Here is a 17104-nt window from a genome sequence, read left to right as displayed (position 1 = left end):
ACTAATCTGTTTGGTATAAGGTAACCCACCTTTTGGTATAGGTCTGTACTACACAAGTTGGTAGTGTGACTGAGCAGCCAGAGGGGTAAATGTGAGCTGTAGAGCTGTACAAATGAAATCCATAAATACAAGTAGCCAAGTAATACTTACACTCAAGGTTTCAGTTGTAAATAATTATTTATTTAATTAACATCAATTTTTAAATAAGCGTTCTTTGAAAGGGCAACTCGTTGTAACAATGTAAATATACTTTAAAATAAAATTACTTTTCAGAATCAAAAGAAGTTAGTGGATAACCTTTGAATAGGCTTCTTACACAATTCCTACACCCTGAGATGACTTCAATCACAAAGACTGTAATGGCATTTATATATCGCACTAATATACTTTGCAGGTTTCTGAGGTTGCAGAAAGGAAAGGTTAGGGAAATAAAAAGGTTAGAACAGTTCTCAGCACATGTCAGGACAACTAAATCCTCCAATGAAGACGAGATAATCCTTTCCCAGCAGTACCAGTTTACACAAGCACCACTTATGAGGGACAAACAATAGCAAAGACAATGGGCTAGAGTCTTCAGGGAGACAGGACAGTCAAAGTTGTTGGGGACACAGTGTATGGATCTGATGCACTTCTTGGAACAAAGCCTTACACAAAGTTAGAGAGTTTTTGAAAATCACTTGTACGGTCACAAGCTGTGAAGCCTGTGAGCAGAGAGTTGAAATCAACTCGAACAGGTAAGCCAATGTAATTCCCAACTGAGAAGAGCGCGGCTAAATGCTATAAGGTAAGTACCCCAAGCCTAAACAGTAACTCTGGTCTGAAGAAGAGTGGTCCAGCTGGATTCCAGGTGGATTCCGTCTTGGCCCAAGCATGAGTGAAACTGCCCTGAGCAACCCCCACCCCTGTAAGCACTGAAATGCTTTCAAAAATATGTGAGGGACTGTGTCCTCATGTCATACCCTATGTTCCCTACAGGCACGCGGGCATCATCTGAGGTCAATATGGATGACGAGTAGGCGAGCCCATCCCAACCTGTGCCCAGATGCCCCTCCACCAGCACCACCACCCCGTGAAGGGCCCGGCAGGAGAAACCTAGGCAGAGAACCCCCCCACCCCCCACTCCAGCAGTGTTACAGCACCATGGCACTCCCAAGCCATGAGGGACTCACCGCCTTGGCGCTCCCAAGCTAGCAGGGACTCCCCACCTCGGCGCTCCAAAGCCAGCAGGGACTCACCACCTTGGCGCTCCCAAGCCACAAGGGCCTCACCACCTCGGTGCCCCCAGGACACCAGGTCCGCATCACCAAGCCCGTCACAGGCCACCAAGTCCACATCACTAAGCCCGTCACAAGCCACCGGGGCTTATCATTATGAGGTTGCGGAAGTGGCAACAAGTGCAACCACCCCGTAGGAGGGTGCATCAACTGGCGAAGAGCAGCAGGCTGGATCTTCCCTGACACCGATACACAGTGCGGTGCAGCAAATGGTCACTCATGAAGGGATCCCTGACCATAGGGAGATGCACAGCGACAGTCCACAGGTCTGTGCATGCTGCCGCCGTGCACACACACCAGTGGCGGATGAGGACACTCCATCATATGCTCAGCTGCTGGCAGCCCCTCCATCCATGGCAGCCCCACCAGACAGCACAGCCCCGCCAACGACAGCAGCACTGCAACACAGTGCACCCCTGCCTGGGACAGCAGCCCCACAACACAGCATAGCCCTGCCGGGACACAGTAACAGGTCCTGCAGGTGCCATCATGGCATGCCTGGATGTTATAGAGGCATGCCAGAGGAGGATTGAAGGCATGGCCAACTCACACAACCGCCACATCAAGGCCATCAGCCATGCTATTAGAGGGGCGGCCAAGTTCATGGCGCGTGACAATGCACGCACACGTAAAACTGTGGGGCATGCAATAAGTCGAACAATCTGCTCCACCAGCAGCTGCATTTGGCTGCATTAGTGCCATCTACCTCCACCACCCCTACAGAGGGGTGCCTAGTGGGATCAGCCAGAGATCACTGCATCATTTGCAACACCGCTCACCTGATGCTGGGGCATGTGGGAAGCGTCCACGTCCCCGTCAGATGGACACTGCACTGTTGGCCTGAGGGACTGATACATGGACCCATTGGCACTGTGTGGGGGGAGAGGGGTATGTGTGTTGGAGAGTTGGTGGAGTGAGGGGGGCCTGTGTTCTGGGGTTGGTGGGGGGATGGGGACCTGTGCACTGTGGAGTTGGTGGGGTGTGGGGGGCATGTGTGCTTGGGAGTTGGTGGGGGGAAGGGGGTCTGTGTGCTGGGGAGTTGGTGGGGGAGGGGGCTAGTTTCACATTCATTAAAGCCAGTTCAAACCTGAGATAATGCAAGGGGACAATTATGATTGTGTACAACTGCTATTTATTTTACATGTGCTTGTGGTATGTGCGCATTCACCATGTTAAAAATAATTGCCTATCAGCGTCTGTCTGGCCAACCACCCCTCCCTCACCCCATCCCTGTGTGCAAGAGCCCCGGCCCCATGCTCATCATCACTCTCATCCCCTGGAGGTTGCCTGTCTGCATCGGGGGTTAGTGGCACATTCCTTTGGCAGCAGATGTTGTGCAGCATGGAACAAGTGAGGACTAATTTCCTGACTTTTTCCGGTGCATACATTTGTGCCCCTACAGTATAGTCCAGGCACCTAAATCGTGCCTTCAATAGTCTAAATATCCATTCTAAACCGATGCGCGTCCTACTGTGGGCATGGTTGTATGCTTGCTCTGCGGATGTTTGGGGATTCCGCACAGGGGTCCTCAGCCATGTGAGCTGAGGGTATCCTAAGTCACCTGCATGGGATGAAATGAGTACATGAGGCCTATGTCCCTTCAATGGGTTTGCAAGGACAAAGCATCAATACACTATGCACTGCGGTCCTCCTTGTGTGCAACAGGGACATGCAATGTGATTGGCTGATAGCTATACATCCATCATCTTTCATGGCATGCATCATCTGACCCGCACATGCACATTGTGTGGTTGAGTGGGCTGTCCTGTGGCGGATGACAGTTGGCTGCACATGGGAGGACTGAAGTCTCGCCGGTGGATGCTGCACTATGTGCGCCACTCCTACTCATCAAGTACCGTCATGTAACCACTTCTACTTGGAATATGGTGTTGTCATGTTCCATGGGTTTGCTCTGCAATGGGAGCCATGACCCTTGAAGCCCATTTCCCCCCTGCACTGTTCCCTGTGTGTGATTGGCACAGCGGTGCATACAGACCCTCAGGATGGACCTATCATCATGACTGGCTGTTCAAGGCAAGTGGTCATTTGTATTTGGATGTGGCTGTCTCAGTGGATGGTGGAGATGTTGCAACATGGCCCCAGTTTTCTTTTTGGCTATCATGCATGTTAATGTGCACTCATGGGTCACTCTCTCAGGGAAGTTCATGTCCATGTTTGCTACTCATCATCTGCAGTGGTTTAGGGGATGGGGAGTGGGTTCCTCTCACTTTGCATTCCTGTGTGGTGCCCTAGGTGGAGTTGCTCTTGGGTGTCAGGGTGTAAAGCTGCAATGCAGCACAGACAAGGTGCATTGTGGTTGTCGTGGTCCCATGTGCTATGATGATTGGAGCAGTGTGTGGCCATCACCTTGTGTGGGTCCAGGTGTGGTGGCCATGTGCAGGTGTCCTTGTGTGCCGCCCGTACATGGTACTGGTGCTGTGATGGTGCTGGCTCTGGCTCATGATGGCATGCCAGGCTTCCTGTGGCTATGCTTCCCCACCCTTCATGTCTTGTGCTTTGGCATGCATTTCTGGCAGGGTTTGTACTCACCCACTATCCATGTGCGTTGTCCTCTTTCCCTCTCCATCAGGTCAGGGCCACAGGTCATCTGGACATTCAATGAATTAAAATGTTTCCTATTACAGTACACTGCCTCATGGTCCTGGGGTGCAACCAGTGCAACATGTGCGCAGTCCAGGGCTGCAATTCCATTGGGCACTTGTGCAATCCAATAGAATTGTGCCATCCGTTCATTCACCTGTGCCTCGGTGGTGGGCAATGTCATATGCTGGTTCGCGTGGCGCAGCAGTGCATCCAGCACCTGGCCCAGGACTGCAATAAATCTGGACTGGGCCATGCCATGCATCATCGCTACTGAGTGCTAAAAGCTGCCTGTCCCATGGTATTGTAGGACTGAAACCAGCTTGACGAGTGGGGGCACAGCGGTGCTCATGGCAATCCTGCTCCCAAAGTCCCCTCGAGTTGTGCCCAGCAACTGTGTGATGGTAGCTCTGTCCAGCCTGTACTCTGCTACCAACTGGCCATCAGTCAGGGCCCAGGATGATGGCCTGACCCTAGGGATAGCTGCATGCTTTGCTGGTGCTGGTCTCCTCCTCCTCCTCACCCCTCCACCCCCTCCCCTTATGCTCCCTGTGCCCTGGCCTGGTCGTCAAGCCTCTGTAGCTCCAGGCGCAGCATGTGGAAATCCATGTCAAAGCCCTCTACTACAAATGGCATTATGGTGTTGGGAAGTGTGTTTGGGCCTGGGTGGGTCTTTTTGAGCCCTCTTGTGTGCATTGTTTGCACCTGTGACTTTATTGCTGTCACCTGAGTTAATTTACCTCCAGAAGGTGGCTGGGGAAATTTCCAGTGGTATTAGTGCCGATTTTCCAGCGCTATTTACGTTGGTACTGTACTTATGATAGGTCTGTGATAGCGCTGTGTGTTGTCGGCGCTATTACAGCTGGTGCTATTACAGCCAGCTGTAATAGTGCCGGCTGGATTACAGTCATGATCCGGCGGAGTGGTAATGGCGGCGCTACTACTGTTACCACCAGATTTAAGGGCTACCACCCAACTCGTGAAGAGGCTCTAAACATATTAACAATCCTATTTCAGCATGCACCACATACAGCTGGGAAAGAGATTGCGATTTGAAACACTTGTGTATTAGCGTGTTATAAATGCCATATCATATCATATCATATCATGAACCACTGGGAATAGACCCCTACTTAAAACAATGAAGTACCGCTATGGATCAACCGTGGCCTTAAAATAGCAGACAATGGGGCCATATTATGAGTTTGGCTGTATTCCGGCGATAAATACGCTGGAAAAACAAACTGCTAAACAGAATTACTGCTACCACCAGTTGGTCCTGCAGATTTACAGCAGGATTACAAGTGGTCGTAGGCGGTGTAAGCCCCCATTTTATAGAGTCCATAGGGCTACATGGGGATTTCAGCAGAATTACTACTGGTGTTAATTCCACTGATTTTAGTAGGGGGGCATTTTTACTCCCAGCTTTTTGTTTGGTAATGTGGCGGTAATGCCACAGTAACAGAATTACCGCTACATTACTGCCATTTCTTCCTGCACCGCCGACCTCATAATGAAGCCCTGTCAGTCCATTGGAGACATGTGGGATGTAACCACACATCAAATCATACTGTTTTCACAGCTGCAAACTAAGTTCCACCTCCGGGGCAGCCATCAGTGCCAATATCTCCAACCCAATTAAAAAGCTGCCTTCTCGCAGCAGTATCATGTTCTCCATCTGGCGTAGTCATTTCACCAGGAGCTCGAAAGCACATAGTCAGAGAAGCAATCGCCTCGGATCCTATCCCAAACTACGGCTGGTCTCAGGGAAGCGAGACTGACATTTTCTCAATTCAAAATACTCCCATCATTGGCACTGGACCCCAGATAAACTTTGTACAATTAAAGAAAATTAAATTAATGCATGCTTGAAATTTACAAAAGCAGGAGCTTGATATCTCAAACACTATGGTCATGCCCACATCTTCTCGTTGATAAATGATTCATTGAACATGTCAATAGTTGCAACAAAGCAGGTGGTTCTCATATATGACTTCCCTGGCTTTCATAAACTCAATGTACATAGAAACAGATGGTTATGTTGGATCCTAATAGCTGCAAAGCAATAGTCTTCACAGACACTGGAGGCGACTGAGTGCATTGATCTTGGAGGAATGGATGTGAGAAGTAGCCCAAATCGCCTCATATGAACAATTCCTCTATCGCCTAAGCGGTGCAAAATCAACCTTTTTAGAGCTTTGGGTCCATCTGTTTGGTCAAATATCATAGATCAAGCTTGGACACATATGCTCCCGACACACCCTTGTCAATATGGGAGAAAAGGTGCAAATTCCTGGGCGACTGCAATTATTTTGTTTGGTGCCACAAGTGCATTAGCCACCATCCATGTACCTCTGGACCTAAAATCTTCATATCATGATGAGATAGTATCATGAGTTTCAATTTCTGGTGTTAGACAGGCTCGGACTCTGCTGTTTTCTTTTTTATATTGGTCATGTTATTTTAAAATGTTCAAGGTTGTGCTTTGATGTGTAACAAATAGTCTATATGTAATAGATTAATCACTCAGTAGGCACATGTCTAAAGGAGAGCTATCGAATATCCCAAATCCCAAGAACTTTTATTGAATCTCTTGAAGAGTAAATGCAACATGAGACTGAGTTCATACATATGGGGAAACAGCATCCTTTGTCCATAGACAGCTTCAAAATTCTATTATTTATTTATTTATTTATTGATAATATGCTCACAGCAATCAAAGCTTTGATTATATATACACATCAATATACATCACAATACAATCATTATTGTCAAAGGTCTAAAATCTCAGAAAGTTCAATTAAAAGAATGTTTCTTTAAAAAACAATATTCCATAAAATAATTCTTTTAAAATCGATAAAACCACTGCATAAAATGTCATCATATAAAAAATTAAATTTAAATCATTACCTTCTAATAGTCTTACCCAAATTTCACTTAGGTTACAATTATTCTTAGCATTATCATAAGCAAGGAGGTACTTAAACCATAGCCCTAATAAGCGGTACTTAAACCATAGTCCTAATAAGCTTTCACAGTCGCATAAAATATGCTTAGCAGATTCAATTATATTCGGCCACATAGTCTGCAATATCTAACCTCTTTTTGGATGCCTACTTTTGCGCCCATTATTTCTAAAACATCACATGTATTAAATTTAAACAACAAATACCATTGAATGGTTATACAATCTGGGTAAGCAAACTGATATGATGGCTTACATTCTCTATTGTACCAGTATTCCAAAAACATGCCACTGTTTGCTTTTGTTGCAAAATTAACAATCTTTCGCTCTCTATCAAGATCATTTATCCGTTGTTTCAACTTCGATTTTATCTGACCGATCGAGTATGATAACTAACAAGGGGCATCGTCATAAATCTATTTATGTATTCTCCACACCACCTATGTAGTGTCGGTAAAGCTAATGTATTATTTTTCTGTACATACTGTTCTATTAGCTTGACTATAAAGGTACCATTATTTAGTCTTGACAATTTAGCATACAAGATAGCCATCATATATTGAACTCTACTACTAACACTGTTTAAATTGCATTCCAGCAAAATGTATTCATATGAAAGATGGTTAGGCATTCTTAATAAAATACTCAATAGTTTTGCTTCCAATTTATCCAGTTCTCTAGCAAAGTGGCTTCCCCAAACTTCTGCTCCATATAGAATACAAGAAAGTATCTTTGCAGTGTGCAGTTGCAAAATGGTACTTACAGAAAAATGTCCTTGGCATCCTATTAACTTGCGTACTGTCATTGTGGCTATCATGCACTTTTTCTTAGTTTCATTCCAATGTTGTTTCCAGTTAAGCTTATTATCTATGATAACGCCCAAATATTTATATTTGTTTACAATTTTAATCTGCTGGTTATCTATCAACCATCTTCCACTTTTTGTTTTACTAATATGGACTTTATTGTGAAACTTCAAAATTCTAATATTAAAGGAACATATTATAGGGTGCTGCAAAAAGCGAGATATCAAATATCATAGGAGACAGATGTCAGAAATGTATATCACAGCCCTTATTTCAAACTTTTTCTTAAGCTGTTAGAATATGGCCTGCCACACTGTTAACCTGGCTGAGCAGTTATGTTTAAAATGTCATTAAAAATTGAACGTTACAAAAATGTCCTTTGGCTGTGTTGTGCTGATTCTATGCCTACAGAGTACTGCGCTTTTTAGGCTTTCATGATTTCTGACCTATACAAACATAGCTGTTGATGGTTGGCAAATTTGCCTGATCGCGACTTGTTTTTTTCTCCAGATTTTCTCCAATTTGTTCTTTTCTTTTTTTCTTGCAATTTAGTTTGGGTATAAATCATTTAGCAAGTTTCTTCTTGTGTGCGTTACTAAAAATGTTTTTTCAGTGTAATGCTGTCCAAGGAGGAATTCATCCAGTTATGAATGCATTGAATTTGATTCATCCAGTGTATTTGTTGTTGGCTCTGTGGTAAAGATCCAGTCTTTCCAATAGTTTGTACTTCTTTCCAAGGTCTGGCTAAGGTTAAAGTGCCTTGGGATTGTCCTCTTGGGGGGAAATACCTCTGCAAATATTGTGAATGGAACTGATAGGCATTCTCCCCAGGGAAGGTGACAGGAGAGCAAATGTTGACTGTGCTCTCATCACAGAAAATGCCTTCTAGTGTGTGACCAACTATATTGGTGGGACCATAAACATTAGCATTTCTTGGCGTGGTGTGGTAAGATGTGCTGTGAGTGATCTTGTGTTGGATGGTTTTCTTTCAACAGGTAGATATTAAGGTCTCAGTGTATATTGAGATATTGATGATACATAGACAGTTTGGCAGCTGCATCTGCAAGAATGTCTGCACATTGTGGGCTGTAGGGCTGTGGTCTGTACAAGAAGAGGAAGCTCAGTGATAAGGGATGGTGAAGATCCAGTGTGTCACAGTGTGGAATGTTGGTGATATATAGCACTGAAATTTCAATGGAGTCTCTGTGTACCAGTGCTATCCCTATAACTCTTCTACTGGCACGATTTTCACACTTGTTCTTGCAGGCTGGTGGCATATACTTTCATGGATAACTGGTGATCGATCGTCAAATAGCCAGGTTTCCATGAAGAAAAGTAGATCTAGTTAGTCCTTGAAAAGAAGGTCTAAAATGTCAGAGATGTGTTTGGCGATTGACCATGTATTGATAAGGAAGTATCTTGTACCCACCATTCCATGGTAAGTCTTATCAGTCAGGGAAGTGTAAGTGGGTCATACTTTGTTGCTTCCATTGGCTTGCCAGGCCTCCAGGTTAAGGATAGGTTTTTCTTTGGGGGTGCTGCTCATCTTTCTATCATCTTTTAGCGCTCGTTATGGCTGTTGTAAATTGGCTTGCAATCAATAGAGTAGGAGTGGGTTCTTGTGGTTGTGGTCTTATGGTAGGCCGGTCTTTGATGCTATGGACAAAGGAAAGGTTGTTGGGTCGGAGGTGTTTCCTGTTTCTATATGTACTCTTTCAGACTGCGGTCTTGTGGGTGCTTAATGTAGGTGGGCTCAGATGGATAATTCTGGAAATGAAGGCGGTTAGAGGTTTTCTGAGGATCAGAAGAATGATTCCTCTAACGTCTCTGGTTGACAGATCTAAGGCAGTAGTTAGATCAGTTTCCGTCATTTTCTCTCTCCTATCTAACGTTCTGATTGTACTGTTGGTGCAATTGATTGGCATTTTGTTGCGAGTCTTAATGAGCACAGGCAAGAGACAGCAAGCATGTAGGGAGTGGGAGACGGAGGAGGTGAAAGGTGAGGGAGTTAGAGGGGTGATGCTTACCTTGTTTATTTTGAGAACTTGAGCTGTTAGCACTTTTCTTGATGTTGAGCAGTAAGATAATCTTAGAGCTCCATAAATAAAAAACATCCCTGATTCAAACAGTTGGGTTTCTGTCTGAAATTCCTCTATATACGCAATGGATTTATAGCTAATGTGTGAGTTACACCATGTATGTAAAGGGATGGCTGGTAGCATAGCTGGAAAATGGAATTAATCTAGCTTTGCTATGGAATGATTTGGTGTTGTAACAGGTCAATCTGGCTGGGTAATGTATTCACTATCAGCACAATTAATTGATCTAGCCATGCCAAGGGTTGGCTGGCCACAAAATGGGTGAACATATTAAATTAATCAAGCTATTCACTGAATACACTAGTCAAATATTCTTCCAAAGGTTGTCTGCCTCGCATTGCTGGCCTCTCACAGCGCTCACCACTGGGGTGGTCACCAACAGGGCGATGGTCCAGGTGCGACAGTCCTTGTGGACGAAGTTGTCGTCGACTGGCCCCTCATCGACGACTGAGTCGGTGACGGATCCTTAGAAGGAGAGCTCTTTGATGACCTGTATTTGGATGGTGTCAGCAATATCCTCACAGATGCAGGTAACCCACAAGCCAGTAGGCTAACCATCAATGGGTCCAGTAACCGTCCCAGAATGTGGTCCAGTAACCACGGAGGAGACCGTTGACGAAGATGCTGATGGAGTATGCGATTTTGCCTTTTTTGGATCTTCGCTGAGGAATTGTCCTCAAAGGACCTAGACCTCTTCTAGTAGAGAGAGTACGTTCATGGGACCTGCCAATCCTGCCGGTCCTGGAAGAGGCATGGCCATGCCTGGAGGCCAAGCCACTAACCTCCGGTGGCAATCCATCTTGGTCTTCGTCGAAAAGGATTGACAGATGGATCATCGGTCCGCGTCGTGGTCAGGGTGAAGACAATAAAGACCCTTGAGGTGCCAGTCCTCGACAAATATGTTCTTCAAGCCACAGCTTTCACAGGCCCTGAAGAGGCTCGCCTTAGTGGCATCAGCCATCGTCCACGTGTAGGCCAAAGCCTGGGCCTGTTGGTGCCACGGGTTGAAGATCCGACGGTGTTTGAAGATCTTCGCCGGCAATGGGTCTCCACTGTTGGTTAAAGAAGAAAGAATTGAAGATTTGTTCACAAAAATAGCACAAAACAGGGGAAAAAAACTACAAATCTCGAGGAGCGAAGCACAAGGACTCTCAACACTAGAAACGTGCTGTAAAATCTGAAGATGGCCACCAGGGGTGGAGCTTAGGAGGACGAGTGTCATTGGTTGGAGGAAGTATGACCCAAAGTTCAATGATAGGCAATAGAGGAGACAAGCAGTTCCATTTTCAAGGGAAACTGCTTTTTACTTTTACAGAGGATTCCCAGACTGATGACGAGAAATATTCATGGCATGTCAATCCATGCAAGACCCCAAGCTGGAGAATTGAATTTAGGTATTGAAAGGATAAAGGTTGGCAAAATTAATAAAATTACCCCTACAATTAATACAATGGAAATGCAAGGGGAATTGTAGGGACAAAATAGGAAATTACCTTACCTGGTTGTTGATCTGTTTGTTTGGTGAGAGACGGTAGCAGGAGCAGGACTCAGGTGCTAGCCGAACAGGCAAACAGGAGGCCCTCTCAGCCTCCGGCTTCCGCTGGTTGGTCAACAAGGCTGCTCTGAGGAGCTCTCTCAAGTGAAGGGTTCCAGGTCACATGACCCACAAGAACTCCATTCTGGATCCATGGAGGGCGGGCTGTGGGAGGGGAGGAAGGCTGCCCAGGAGAGGGAAACAAGGAGCAGGGAAAGCTATAGCTCTGGTTCCGATGACACAAAAATCAATAATTCAAAAGAGCCCAAATTTACAGCACGAAAGGCATCTCCTCAGGGTCCAGAGGTCCTGCTTGCAATGTGGAAAAATGAAAAGAGCAGTCACTCACCTCCACGTCCTGTACATTCAGCAGTCCTCATTCTGTTCCCAAGGAGGGAAGGCTGTGGGAGGGAAGAAAAGCTGGCTAGCAGTGGGAAACAAGAAGCACGGAAACCAATAGCATAGAGTGCGCTTAGGCAGAAAAATAAGTAAAAAGAGACAAAACGTACAACATTGAAGGATCACTCTTCCTGGGCAACTCACGAGGATCAAGAGAGCTTGCTTGCAATGGGCACAAAGCAAAAGAGTGATCAAAAGTTCAGTGAGGAGGTGGCCTCCATCGGTTCAGGGTTACATGACCCATAAGATCCCCAATCCACATTTGGGGAGCGCGGGCTTTGGGGGGGGAAGATGGCTGGCCTGGGGAGGGAAACACAGTGCATGGAAAGAAATAGCGTGGGTTCGCTGAGACAAAAAAGTAAGTAAAAATACCCCAAAGCTCCAGCATTGCTGTAGCACTCCTCACTAGCAAGCACAGAGGGTCCATGGAGCCTGCTTGCAGTGGATCGAGTAACAATGATTCTGACAAAAGCGTGACGCAAACAGAAAAGTCCCACTAGCCGAACTAATGTGTGGGTTGTGGGTGACCAGCCAAGACATTCCTAAAATAATCAGAAACTGGGGTGCATCTTTGAGTTCAAACTCCAGGTGTTCTATGTGCCAATCTAAGCAACTGTCCTGTACATGATGTGACTGGGCCACAAGTGAATCAGTAGCCATCTTCTGCACAAGCATTTGCAGGCTTCAGTTTGGGTAATGCTGTGATTCTCAAAGTAGAGGTACAACTATTGCCCGTGTAAGAACCGGTATCCACACAATCGAGAAACACAACCTGTGTTGATGTTGCCCCTTCAAAATTATAATAGATACTGAAAAGCTCAAATGTGGATGCATAATTTTCTGATCAATGCCCAGGGAAGCCCTTGATCTGCCCTCTCTAGAGATGGCAGCCTCCGAGTCCGCAGTGTTTCCTTGTTTTCCGATTCTGGCCTTGTTTTGATTCGTACCAGCGTTGACCATTCCATTGTTCCCAGAGTTTTCAGTGGGTTATGTAGCTTACGTAGGTGTTTCTCTTTGGGAAATTCCCTGTCACACACTTGTTCTTGACATCTTTTTTTCCCATCAAAGTAAGTGGCCCTATGCCCCCCACCCCCAGTCTGCATAGGGTGAGGCATGGTGCCAATACCAAATAGGATTTAACGAGCAGGTTTCGGAAAGACTATCGGGTGTCCTAAATCAGTCTTACTCAGGTGTCCCTTACACTCATTTCTTTTTTAAACTTTGTTTTTTATTAAGTTTTTCAATAAGGGATCCAGACATTTTCTACAAACAGTAGCAACGTAAACATTCCATTTTATCCTCCACCCCTCCTCATCACCCAACCCCCTCACAAGGGATACCATATCTGTCAGTCCATTGGGACATTAGCGAAAAATCTGCTTTCCAGGTGCTGGCGAATCTGGGTATCTTTCCTGTATACCTCATCCATCCCCACCAACACAAGGGGCCAGGAGAGTCTTAATTCCGGTCATATAATTTGGGTTAGAGACTTAGGGTCCCTTGTACTCATTTAATCAATGATCTAGCTGAATTACTGAATCCATAAATTCTGCACAAATTACTGGGGGTGTACCACCTGAGCCAAAACCGTCTTTGATTTCTCCTATTAACCCCCTATAGAATATTGTTCACTTTTCCTCATGGCCAAATGGCTTCCACAACCATCCAATTACAGGCAGTAAAATGGCTGAGAAGCTCTTGCGACCCTCGTCGCAAAGCGAACAGCTCATTATTCAATGCTTGTCTGGAAGCCTCTTGGGCAGACATCTTCCACATTCAGTCCTTAAGAAAACCTCAGCATTCTCACAGGATATGGTTTTGGTTTTTCACTAATGGAGTTGACTTGTTAGGTGCATTCCCCCTAAATAGGCTGACATACATCCTACCTTTGAGGAGTCATTCATGCCTGCCTGGGGTTTACACTTCAAATGTAACTCAGATTGTTTTGTTTAAATTAGCATATTTCATGGGCTCTCCAGGGAAGTGCTCCAGCAATGGGATGATCTCTTGTGTAGGGTTGAGAGCAAGAATCGGGGCTATGTCTTGTCCTGATGGATTCAATGGGCCTTCACATTGATCAGTAGATCTGATGTGCATCAATCTTGCCTGCAAGGCATTATCCCAAGACGCTAAGAGATGTGTGGTTTCCCTTGTGGCCACTACATCCAGTCTAGGGGCATTCGTCTCTGCCCTATCGGCCTGAGGTTTAGTATTTAGATCTCATAAAGGTATTTCATGGCTAAGACTAGAAGTCTACATTGCCCAGGGGGAAGGGTGCGTGTGCCAGATGTTCTGTAACTTCTTGCATGGTCTCTTCTCCTAGAGATGTTGGAGATTCCAAGCTACCTTGGCAATTTTCACTGAGGACTGTTGAGAACAGTGGAGTTTGGTGCACAGCAACAGGAGTTGGTTTTCATGCATGTAGATGTCTTTGACCCATTCACTGTTGCTCTGGGCCAACTTGTTAAATGCGGATTCCATTGCACTGAAATGAGAGTAAAATTAATGTAATGGTGCCTCTTAACCCTATGGGATGGTGTTCTTGACTTCCTCTTAACCTCTCGTCCCTGGAACAAGAATGACCTGCTTCTAATAAGGTGTGGTTGAATTAGAGATGTTAACTTCATGACTCTTTAGCAGGTTCTTGGTGGAGACATTAACTTGTTGAATGCTGTATCCTGTGCGGCAGACTAGATAAAGGAGTCGGACACACGTTGGACATTTCTTGGGCTTTTTATTGAATCAACAAAATAACTAGCTTGCCCTATTGCTAAGGGGATGATCCCTACCTAAGCAAACTAACTAAGGATGCTCATCGGTCGTTAAAAGTCCAAACATAATGCCCACAGTCTACTTCTACCTGACGCTACTACTAGAATAAATAACTAAAGATGGGCGAAATATATATCTTCTTCTGGTACCTTCACTTTAGCCGTAGTTTCCTGGGCTTTGTTTTGGGTTATTCCAATTGTATCCGGTTCTGGAAGTTCAAACAACTCAAGAGTGCATATTTATCTGCGTTTACAAATTCTCTTTCATGAGCTGTTGCAGCTATTCATAGGTCGTATATCGCAGGGTTTGTAAGGTCTATCAATATCCTCAATGCCCTTCTGACAGTCTTTCTGTTTATAATCTCTTACACTTTTTCCTTTTATTCTGAGCCCTTCAGACTCTTTCCATTTGACTGTGTCTCTGTTGGGGTACAGTATAACCTTGTTAAAGGTGTAGCACCTCCACTGCTGGGGCCTCTCCCCTGGTTTCCCCTTATTTTCTCTGGGATTGGTACTTGTGCTTAATTCAGAGGGTTTTTCAAAGTCTCTTAGTAATAGATTCCAGTATTCATCAACAGTTATACTTAGCAACTTGGTGCTTCACAATATATAGGTTTGTGCTTTCTCCATGGCCCATAGTCAATATTGCAGTTCCTTTCCTGTGATGCATATAGTCCCTGTTGCCTCCTCCTCTCCTTATCCACCATGGTGCCTTGACCTGAGGTGGGTGGATTTGGGACGGATTTGCTTCCTCTAGTCTCTGTCTCTTTCTGAGCTCCAGCACAGAGTCGCTCTTGGTGTCTCATTATGTCTGCGTTCTCGGCATAGGTCTGCCCACGGGAGGTTTCGTTCATCCAATTATTTCTGTTTTCAACATTTTTGATCGGTCCCTGGGCCCACCCCGGCTTTCCCGTGGTCACGCCGCCACATAGGGCGGTCTCCAGGACTGTGTCCTGGCATCGGTTTCCCCACTGTTCCTTAGGCTGTACCTCCGGCTTCCTTCTGTTTCGTTTTCTCACTCGCAGGATGCAACTGGCTCTGTGACTCCACACTGCTCCGCCCCTCCAAGACGTGACTACATCAGAGGGCTTGCCCTGCGTATGGCTCTCTCTCTCCCTTCTCGATCGATTTGTCCCTGTTACATGCAAGTCCCCGTTCAAAGAGGTGTTCCGTTTTCCCTCAGGTGTCATATTTATTCAAGCATTTCCTGAAGCAATGGAGAAGAAGGCACATTACTTGTTATTACAAGAAATCCCATTGAAGCAGATAGTGTTTCTTGCTTAGGGAGTTTCATGTGGGAATGAGACTCCTTATCCTCTAGAGAGGAGTCACTCCCAGTGAAGTCCCACTTGCCCAGACCCATAGGGAGGGTCTTGCTAAACGGTCTCACCTCCCTAGTCTCACAGGCGGTACCTCCCTACTGGGGAGAAGGGGTGAATACTCTCGATTCGTCACACCTGCTTCTGATGGGGAATGATCAGCAAAGGGCCCAGGAAAATGTTTGTAAAAAGTCCTTATTTACGGGTCCATACATCTTAACGTGTGCTATTTCAAATATTGTTACTAAATCCCAAGGAGGTAGTTAAATTCTAAACAATGTTGCAAAGCTAGCTACCCTGATATGAAACTACCCCTTTCCCTCCTCCAAATATAATTTTGAGCACTGTTCTTTCTCGACTTTCCTCAGGATTACTGCATAAATCGCATGCATCAAGGGGAAAACATGGGGACTTTTCATTTCTGAAAAGCTTCTCGGATGCAATGCACAAATGGAGATATATAAAGGTGTATGCGACGAGGGCGCACGTCTTTCTCTGCTAAATTTTGTCCGAACCACTAACCGGTTTAACCCCAAATTAACAAAAGGCGCATCTACAGGACATGGTGCCCAAGTTATTTCTTAATTGGTGCAAATCCGTCAAGTGGTATTTGCGCATTGTGTGTTCAACTGAAGCACCTGTTTCTCTATAGGAAAAATGAATTGAGAAGGCCAAAAACAACTTTCTTTTTTGCTTACTTAATAACTTTTGAACTGCTTAACACATTTTCCCCATTCTGGAATTCTATCCCCTCCATGAGGTTTTTAATTCATTTTAGAAGTGGTGATTATCATTTACTTTAAATATTGGACATGCACATGGAAACAGCATTCTTTCTATTTCTATACAAACAACCAAAATTGCTCCCAGGGCTGTAGGCATTTTTCTCTGGGGCCTTCCCTGTCCTGAAGGAGCTAGGCATTTCAGACTGCACTTGACATATGATGGCAGCACCTACAAGGCTTTACCTTAAACATGGCGACTCATCCGATCTGTGATAGCATTAATGTGGTGTATGGACATACAGTCAGCCTGACGGTATCCCCTGTCCGCCTATATGCTACATATTGCACCATATTGTAAAGGATTATTGTGGCATTTGAGACTGAACTCAGAAGGTGATGGAAGCACCTACACATCTGGGATTACACCTTACCCTACGGTGACCACACCAGGCATACGACTGCATCACTATGGAATGTATAGGTGTACTTGAAATAAGATTGCCAAAACGTATTGACTTTGCTCATGCTTGTTTAACTAGATCTGGGAGAATCCTAGTGGTGATTGGGTGGGCAGATCTGCAATCTGCCCTAATAGCAATGAGGAGAAACCT

General features: G+C 45.3%; 1 protein-coding gene across 1 annotated transcript in view; it reads right to left on the bottom strand.

The window, feature by feature from the left end:
* The window catches only part of LOC138491199 (cytochrome P450 2J2-like), a 382346-nt gene that overhangs the window by 274023 nt on the left and 91219 nt on the right, over positions 1-17104 (bottom strand). The gene's annotated exons all lie outside the window — the stretch shown is intronic.

The sequence above is a fragment of the Ambystoma mexicanum genome, chromosome 10, assembly GCF_040938575.1.
Source record: "Ambystoma mexicanum isolate Mex_15411 chromosome 10, UKY_AmexF1_1, whole genome shotgun sequence".
Lineage (NCBI taxonomy): Eukaryota > Metazoa > Chordata > Amphibia > Caudata > Ambystomatidae > Ambystoma > Ambystoma mexicanum.
This window is presented reverse-complemented; position numbering and strand designations above follow the sequence as displayed.